Consider the following 8671-nt stretch of genomic DNA (forward strand, 5'->3'; position numbering starts at 1 on the left):
GTTTGTATGGGGTTTTCACAGTGGATCAGGAATCTTACCAGGTGTGTCTGGGGATTTCACAGTGTATCAGGATCCTGACAGGTGTGTATGTTTGTTTCACATTTTATCAGGATCCTGCCAAGAGTTAATGGGGTTTCACAGTGGTTCAGGATCCAGCCAGGTGTGTTTGGGGTTTCAATGTGCATCAGGATACTGCCAGGTGTGTATGGGGCTTTCACAGTGTATCAGGATCCTGCCAGGTGTGTATGGGGTTTTCACAGTGTATCAGGATCCTGCCAGGTGTGTTTGGGGTTTTCACTGTGCATCAGGATCCTGCCAGTTGTGTATGGGTTTTTCACAGTGTATCAGGATCCTGCCAGGTGTGTATGGGGTTTTCACAGTTGATCAGGAACCTGCCAGGTGTGTATGGGGATTTCACAGTGTATCAGGATCCTGCCAGGTGTGTATGGGGGTTTCACAGTTTCTCAGGATCCTGCCAGGTGTGCATTGGGTTTCACAGTGTATCAGGATCCTGCCAGGTGTGTATGGGGGTTTCACAGTTTATCAGGATCCTGGCAGGTGTGTATGTGGGTTGTACAGTTTATCAGGATCCTGCCAGGTGTGTATGGGAGTTTCACAGTGTATCAGGATCCTGCCAGGTGTGTATGGGTTTTTCACAGTGTATCAGGATCCTGCCAGGTGTGTATGGGGGTTTCACAGTTTATCAGGATCCTGCCAGGTGTCTATGTGGGTTTCACAGTTTATCAGGATCTCGCCAGGTGTGTCTGGGGATTTCACAGTTTATCAGGATCCTGCCAGGTGTGTATGGAGTTTTCACTGTGCATCCGGATCCTGCCAGATGTGTATGGTGTTTTCACAGTGCATCAGGATCCTTCCAGATGTGTATGGGTGTTTCACAGTTTATCAGGATCCTGCCACGTGCGTATGGCGTTTCACAGTTTATCAGGATCCTGCCAGGTGTGTATGGGGGTTTCACAGTTTATCAGGATCCTGCCACATGTGTATGGGGTTTCACAGTTGTTCAGGATACTGCCAGGTGTGTTTGGTGTTTTCACTGTGCATCAGTATCCTGCCAGGTGTGTATGGGGTTTTCACAGTGTATCAGGATCCTGCCAGGTGTGTATGGGGATTTCACAGCGTATCAGGATCCTGCCAGGTGTGTATGGGGGTTACACTGTTTATCAGGATCCTGCCAGGTGTGTATTGGGTTTCACAGTGTATCAGGATCCTGCCAGGTGTGTATGGGGTTTTCACAGTGGATCAGGATCCTGCCAGGTGTGTATGGGGTTTTCACAGTGTATCAGGATCCTGCCAGGTGTGTATGGGGTTTTATCTGTGGATCAGGAACCTGCCAGGTGTTTATGGGGATTTCACAGTGTATCAGGATCCTCTCAGGTTAGTATGTGGGTTTCACAGTGTATCAGGATCCTGCCAGGTGTGTATGGGGGTTTCACAGTTTATCAGGATCCTGCCAGGTGTGTATGTGTGTTGCACAGTTTATCAGGTTCCTGCCAGGTGTGTATGGGGGTTTCACAGTGTATCAGGATCCTGCCAGGTGTGAATGGGTTTTTCACAGTGTATCAGGATCCTGCCAGGTGTGTATGGAGGTTTCACATTTTATCAGGATCCTGTCAGGTGTTTATGTGGGTTTCACAGTTCATCAGGATCCTGCCAGGTGTGTATGGGGTTTTCACAGTGTATCAGTATACTGCCAGGTGTGCACGTGTGTTTCACAGTTTATCAGTATCCTGCCAGGTGTGCATGGGGGTTTCACAGTTTATCAGGATCCTGCCAGGTGTGTATGGGTATTTCACAGTCTATCAGGATACTGCCAGGTATGTATGGGTTGTTCACAGTCTATCAGGATCCTGCCAGGTGTGTAGCGGGTTTTCACTGTGTATCAGGATCCTGCCAGGTGTGTATGGGGTTTTCACAGTTTATCAGGATCGTGCCAGGTGTGTATGGGGGGTTCACAGATTATCAGGATCCTGCCAGGTGGGTATGGGTGTTTCACAGTTTATCAGGATCCTGCCAGGTGTGTATGTGGGTTGCACAGTTTATCAGGATCCTGCCAGGTGGGTATGGGGGTTTCACAGTATATCAGGATCCTGCCAGGTGTGTATGGGTTTTTCGCAGTGTATCAGGATCCTGCCAGGTGTGTATGGGTGTTTCACTTTTTATCAGGGTCCTCTTAGGTGTTTGTGTGTGTTTCACAGTTCATCAGGATCCTGCCAGTTGTGTATCGGGTTTTCACAGTGTATCAGTATCCTGCCAGGTGTGCATGTGTGTTTCACAGTTTATCAGTATCGAGCCAGGTGTGTATGGGTGTTTCACAGTTTATCAGTATCCTGCCAGGTGTGTATGGGTGTTTCACAGTCTATCAGTATCCTGCCAGGTGTGTATGGGGTTTTCACAGTCTATCAGGATCCTGCCAGGTGTGAAAGGGGTTTTCACTGTGTATCAGGATCCTGCCAGGTGTGTATGGGGTTTTCACAGTTTGTCAGGATCCTGCCAGGTGTGTATGGGGGTTTCACAGTTTATCAGGATCGTGCCAGGTGTGTATGGGGGTTTCACAGTTTATCAGGATCCCGCCAGGTGTGTATGGGGGTTTCACAGTTTATCAGGATCCTGCCAGGTGTGCATGGGGTTTTCACAGTTTATCGGTATACTTCCTGTTGTGTCTGGGGGTTTCACAGTTTTGTCAGGATCCTGCCAATGAGTTTGCGGGTTTCACAGTTTATCAGGATCCTGCCAGATGTGAGTGGGGTTTTCACAGTGCATCAGGATCCTGCCAGATGTATATGGGGTTTTCACAGTGCATCAGGATCCTTCCAGATGTGTATTCGGTGTTTCACAGTTCATCAGGATCCTGCCAGGTGTGTATGGGGTTTTCACAGTGTATCAGGATCCTGCCAGGTGTGTATGGGGTTTTCACAGTCGATCAGGATCCTGCCAGGTGTGTATGTGGTTTTCACTGTGTCTCAGGATCCTGCCAGGTGTGTATGGGGTTTTCTCAGTTTATCAGGACCCTGCCAGGTGTGTATGGGGGTTTCACAGTTTATCAGGATCCTGCCAGGTGTGTATGTGGGTTTCACAGTTTATCAGGATCCCGCCAGGTGTGTATGGGGGTTTCACTGTGCATCAGGATCATGCCAGATGTGTATGGTGTTTTCACAGTGCATCAGTATCCTTCCAGATGTGCATGGGTGTTGCACAGTTTATCAGGATCCTGCCACGTGTGTCTGGGGTTTCACAGTTTATCAGGATCCTGCCAGGTGTGTATGGGTTTTTCACAGTGTATCAGGATCCTGCCAGGTGTGTATGGGGGTTTCACAGTTTATCAGGATCCTGCCAGGTTTGTATGTGGGTTTCACAGTTTATCAGGATCTCGCCAGGTGTGTCTGGGGGTTTCACAGTTTATCAGGATCCTGCCAGGTGTGTATGGAGTTTTCACTGTGCATCAGGATCCTGCCAGATGTGTATGGTGTTTTCACAGTGCATCAGGATCCTTCCAGATGTGTATGGGTGTTTCACAGTTTATCAGGATCCTGCCACGTGTGTATGGCGTTTCACAGTTTATCAGGATCCTGCCAGGTGTGTATGAGGGTCTCACAGTTTATCAGGATCCTGCCACATGTGTATGGGGTTTCACAGTTGTTCAGGATACTGCCAGGTGTGTTTGGTGTTTTCACTGTGCATCAGTATCCTGCCAGGTGTGTATGGGGTTTTCACAGTGTATCAGGATCCTGCCAGGTATGTATGGGGATTTCACAGCGTATCAGGATTCTGCCAAGCGTGTATGGGGGTTACACTGTTTATCAGGATCCTGCCAGGTGTGTATTGGGTTTCACAGTGTATCAGGTTCCTGCCAGGTGTGTATGGGGTTTTCACAGTGGATCAGGATCCTGCCAGGTGTGTATGGGGTTTTCACAGTGTATCAGGATCCTGCCAGGTATGTATGGGGTTTTATCTGTGGATCAGGAACCTGACAGTTGTTTATGGGGATTTCACAGTGTATCAGGATCCTCTCAGGTTAGTATGTGGGTTTCACAGTGTATCAGGATCCTGCCAGGGGTGTATGGGGTTTTCACAGTATATCAGGATCCTTCCAGGTGAGTATGGGGGTTTCACAGTTTATCAGGATCCTGCCCGGTGTGTATGTGTGTTGCACAGTTTATCAGGATCCTGCCAGGTGTGTATGGGGGTTTCACAGTGTATCAGGATCCTGCCAGGTGTGAATGGGTTTTTCACAGTGTATCAGGATCCTGCCGGGTGTGTATGGAGGTTTCACAGTTTATCAGGATCCTGTCAGGTGTTTATGTGGGTTTCACAGTTCATCAGGATCCTGCCAGGTGTGTATGGGGTTTTCACAGTGTATCAGTATACTGCCAGGTGTGCATGTGTGTTTCACAGTTTATCAGTATCCTGCCAGGTGTGCATGGGGGTTTCACAGTTTATCAGGATCCTGCCAGGTGTGTATGGGTATTTCACAGTCTATCAGGATACTGCCAGGTATGTATGGGGTGTTCACAGTCTATCAGGATCCTGCCAGGTGTGCAGCGGGTTTTCACTGTGTATCAGGATCCTGCCAGGTGTGTATGGGGTTTTCACAGTTTATCAGGATCCTGCCAGGTGGGTATGGGGGTTTCACAGTTTCTCAGGACCCTGCCAGGTGTTTATGTGGGTTGCACAGTTTATCAGTATCCTGCCAGGTGGGTATGGGGGTTTCACAGTGTATCAGGATCCTGCCAGGTGTGTATGGGTTTTTCACAGTGTATCAGGATCCTGCCAGGTGTGTATGGGGGTTTCACAGTTTATCAGGGTCCTGTCAGGTGTTTGTGTGTGTTTCACAGTTCATCAGGATCTCGCCAGGTGTGTATCGGGTTTTCACAGTGTATCAGTATCCTGCCAGGTGTGCATGTGTGTTTCACAGTTTATCAGTATCCTGCCAGGTGTGTATGGGTGTTTCACAGTTTATCAGTATCCTGCCAGGTGTGTATGGGTGTTTCACAGTCTATCAGGATCCTGCCAGGTGTGTATGGGGTTCTCACAGTATATCAGGTTCCTGCCAGGTGTGTAAGGGGTTCTCACTGTGTATCAGAATCCTGCTAGGTGTATATGGGGTTTTCACAGTTTATCAGGATCCTGCCAGGTGTGTATGGGGGTTTCACAGTTTATCAGGATCCCGCCAGGAGTGTATCGGGGTTTCACAGTTTATCAGGATCCTGCCAGGTGTGCATGGGGTTTTCACAGTTTATCGGTATCCTTCCTGGTGTGTCTGGGTGTTTCACAGTTTATCAGGATCCTGCCAGGTGAGTTTGTGGGTTTCACAGTTTATCAGGATCCTGCCAGGTGTGTATGGGGTTTTCACAGTGCATCAGGATCCTGCCAGATGTGTATTGGGTTTTCACAGTGCATCAGGATCCTTCCAGATGTGCATGGGTGTTTCACAGTTCTTCAGGATCCTGCCAGGTGTGTATGGGGTTTTCACCGTGTATCAGTATCCTGCCAGGTGTGCATGTGTGTTTCTCAGTTTATCAGTATCCTGCCAGGTGTGTATGGGGGTTTCACAGTTTATCAGGATCCTTCCAGGTGTGTATGGGTGTTTCACAGTCTATCAGGATCCTGCCAGGTGTGTATGGGGTTTTCACAGTCGATCAGGATCCTGCCAGGTGTGAATGTGGTTTTCACTGTGTCTCAGGATCCTGCCAGGTGTGTATGGGGTTTTCTCAGTTTATCAGGATCCTGCCAGGTGTGTATGGGGGTTTCACAGTTTATCAGGATCCTGCCAGGTGTGTATGTGGGTTTCACAGTTTATCAGGATCCCGCCAGGTGTGTATGGGGGTTTCACTGTGCATCAGGATCCTGCCAGATGTGTATGGTGTTTTCACAGTGCATCAGTATCCTTCCAGATGTGCATGGGTGTTTCACAGTTTATCAGGATCCTGCCACGTGTGTCTGGGGTTTCACAGTTTATCAGGATCCTGCCAGGTGTGTATGGGGGTCTCACAGTTTATCAGGATCCTGCCACATGTGTATGGGGTTTCACAGTTGTTCAGGATACTGCCAGATGTGTTTGGGGTTTTCACTGTGCATCAGTATCCTGCCAGGTGTGTATGGTGTTTTCAAAGTGTATCAGGATCCTGCCAGGTGTGTATGGTTTTTCACAGTGTATCAGGATACTGCCAGGTGTGTATGGGGTTTTCACAGTTAATCAGGAACTTGCCAGGTGTGTATGGGGATTTCACAGTGTATCAGGATCGTGCCAGGTGTGTATGTGTGTTTCACATTTTATCAGGATCCTGCCACGTGTGTATGGGATTTCACAGTGGTTCAGGATCCTGCCAGGTGTGTATGGGGTTTTCACAGTGTATCAGGATCCTGCCAGGTGTGTTTGGGGTTTTCACTGTGCATCAGGATCCTGCCAGTTGTGCATGGGGTTTTCACAGTGTATCAGTATCCTGCCAGGTGTGTTTGGGGTTTACACATTTGATCAGGAAACTGCCAGGTGTGTATGGGTATTTCACAGAGTATCAGGATCCTGCCAGGTGTGTATGGGGGTTTCACAGTTTATCAGGATCCTGCCAGGTGTGTATTGGGTTTCACAGTGTATCAGGATCCTGCCAGGTGTGTATGGGGTTTTCACAGTGGATCAGGATGCTGCCAGGTGTGTATGGGGTTTTCACAGTGTATCAGGATCCTGCCAGGTGTGTCTGGGGTTTTATCTGTGGATCAGGAACCTGCCAGGTGTTTATGGGTGTTTCACAGTTTATCAGGATCCTGCCACGTGTGTCTGGGGTTTCACAGTTTATCAGGATCCTGCCAGGTGTGTATGGGGGTCTCACAGTTTATCAGGATCCTGCCACATGTGTATGGGGTTTCACAGTTGTTCAGGATACTGCCAGATGTGTTTGGGGTTTTCACTGTGCATCAGTATCCTGCCAGGTGTGTATGGTGTTTTCAAAGTGTATCAGGATCCTGCCAGGTGTGTATGGTTTTTCACAGTGTATCAGGATACTGCCAGGTGTGTATGGGGTTTTCACAGTTAATCAGGAACTTGCCAGGTGTGTATGGGGATTTCACAGTGTATCAGGATCGTGCCAGGTGTGTATGTGTGTTTCACATTTTATCAGGATCCTGCCACGTGTGTATGGGATTTCACAGTGGTTCAGGATCCTGCCAGGTGTGTATGGGGTTTTCACAGTGTATCAGGATCCTGCCAGGTGTGTTTGGGGTTTTCACTGTGCATCAGGATCCTGCCAGTTGTGCATGGGGTTTTCACAGTGTATCAGTATCCTGCCAGGTGTGTTTGGGGTTTTCACAGTTGATCAGGAAACTGCCAGGTGTGTATGGGTATTTCACAGAGTATCAGGATCCTGCCAGGTGTGTATGGGGGTTTCACAGTTTATCAGGATCCTGCCAGGTGTGTATTGGGTTTCACAGTGTATCAGGATCCTGCCAGGTGTGTATGGGGTTTTCACAGTGGATCAGGATGCTGCCAGGTGTGTATGGGGTTTTCACAGTGTATCAGGATCCTGCCAGGTGTGTCTGGGGTTTTATCTGTGGATCAGGAACCTGCCAGGTGTTTATGGGTATTTCACAGTGTATCAGGATCCTGCCAGGTGTGTATGTGGGTTTCACAGTGTATCAGGATCCTGCCAGGTGTGTATGTGGTTTTCACAGTGTATCAGGATCCTGCCAGGTGTGTATGGGGTTTTCACAGTGTATCAGGATCCTGCCAGGTGTGCATGGGGGTTTCACAGTTTATCAGGATCCTGCCAGGTGTGTATGTGTGTTGCACAGTTGATCAGGATCCTGCCAGGTGTGTATGGGATTTCACAGTGGTTCGGGATCCTGCCAGGTGTGTTTGGGGTTTCAATGAGCATCAGGATACTGCCAGGTGTGTATGGGGTTTTCACAGAGTATCAGGATCCTGCCAGGTGTGCATGGGGTATTCACAGTGTATCAGGATCCTGCCAGGTGTGTGTGGGGATTTCACTGCGCATCAGGATCCTGCCAGTTGTGTATGGGGTTTTCACAGTGTATCAGAATCCTGCCAGGTGTGTTTGGGGTTTTCACAGTTGATCAGGAACCTGCCAGGTGTGTATGGGGATTTCACAGCGTATCAGGATCCTGCCAGGTTTGTATGGGAGTTGCACAGTTTATCAGGATCCTGCCAGGTGTGTATTGGGTTTCACAGTGTATCAGGATCCTGCCAGGTGTGTATGGGGTTTTCACAGTGGATCAGGATCCTGCCCGGTGTGTATGGGGTTTTCACAGTGTATCAGGATCCTGCCCGGTGTGTATGGGGTTTTATCTGTGGATCAGGAACCTGCCAGGTGTTTCCGTGGATTTCACAGTGTATCAGGATCCTGCCAGGTGTGTATGTGGGTTTCACAGTGTATCAGGATCCTGCCAGGTGTGTATGGGGTTTTCACAGAGTATCAGGATCCTGCCAGGTGTGTATGTGTGTTGCACAGTTTATCAGGATCCTACCAGGTGTGTATGGGGGTTTCACAGTGTATCAGGATCCTGCCAGGTGTGTATGGGTTTTTCACAGTGTGTCAGGATCCTGCCAGGTGTGTAGGGGGTTTCACAGTCTATCAGGATCCTGTCAGGTGTTTATTTAGGTTTCACAGTTCATCAGGTTCCTGCCAGTTGTGTATGGGGT

This window comes from Heterodontus francisci, unplaced genomic scaffold, assembly GCF_036365525.1.
Source record: "Heterodontus francisci isolate sHetFra1 unplaced genomic scaffold, sHetFra1.hap1 HAP1_SCAFFOLD_325, whole genome shotgun sequence".
Classification (NCBI taxonomy): domain Eukaryota; kingdom Metazoa; phylum Chordata; class Chondrichthyes; order Heterodontiformes; family Heterodontidae; genus Heterodontus; species Heterodontus francisci.